The sequence below is a fragment of the Penaeus monodon genome, chromosome 24, assembly GCF_015228065.2.
Source record: "Penaeus monodon isolate SGIC_2016 chromosome 24, NSTDA_Pmon_1, whole genome shotgun sequence".
NCBI classification, from domain to species: Eukaryota; Metazoa; Arthropoda; class Malacostraca; order Decapoda; family Penaeidae; genus Penaeus; species Penaeus monodon.
In genome coordinates this window covers 40,933,694-40,934,827 of record NC_051409.1, presented here as the reverse complement: position 1 = coordinate 40,934,827, position 1,134 = coordinate 40,933,694, and positions in this window count along the sequence as shown.

Below are 1,134 nucleotides of genomic sequence, written 5' to 3'. Positions count from 1 at the left end.
AAGGTGTGGATGGGTTGACACACATCACACAACATACAATATTCACTCTCAAATGAGGATAATGACATAATGAATATGATAATTCCCCACGGCTCCAAAGTCTTGCAGTATCCCACAGTAACTTTAAGCATTGCCTGAAGTCATGCTCGCTACGAGCAGCACTTCACGAAAAAAAGTCTTAATTATGAGTGAACATTAACTGTATTAAAAATTGTTAGATTCTCAGTGTGCATATACCGTCGCGCAAGTTGACAAAGACCTCAGTTTCCAGCAAGGAATCGGGATGGCGTTGAAAATTCTGGAACAGGAACCAAAATCACTCATCAAACAAGGTGCAGAGAGGAGGAACAATGTCAGAGTTAGCCTTGGAAAACAAGATAATCAAATTTTCTTGAAGAATCGAGGCAGAAGTAGAGTAAAAAAAAAATGATAATAAGTGTACTGTGGCGATGCAACAAGGCTGTAGGTAGTACCCGGACGGAGGACAATCTCAAAGTGGCTCTCTAGATACAAGAGAAGCAGACTTCCTTAATTAAAATGTAAAGACAGAAAGGATGTAAAATTGTTATAAAAGTGATGGAGACGGTCTACACAATTCAGCTGATCTCGAACCAGATCAAACTACCATCAAAGTCGCCTATAATATCAGTTGAGAGAGAAATCCCATATTTTAAGAAACAATCAATTACTTTCTAATACTACAGAAAGATTATAATACTTCCAACACCAACACGTTAGCAACAGAACAAAATTAATGTATGTTATGTAAAATACTCATAAACACAGCAGCCTTATCGTACTCTTCCCCTTGTTCTCTCCCTTTATGTGCATATCTCCGAGCAACGGCCACATGCAATGGTCGATCTATAATTATCTCAACATCCAAAATTAATAAAAATAACCGATATACATCTACAGAACGAAAGATCCACCGTGATTATTGGGTATGAAAATAACACAGATAGAACTACAGGCACTGATAAGTCAGGGATTATTATGGACAAAAAAGAACAGCCTAGCAACAGCTTTCCAAAAATCCAATAGAAAATAGTACCTGTTGTACTGGAACAGAAAGGCAAAAGAGATAGGACAGACAGACAGAGAAATAGGGAGGGAGATACTGTACTGTGTGTG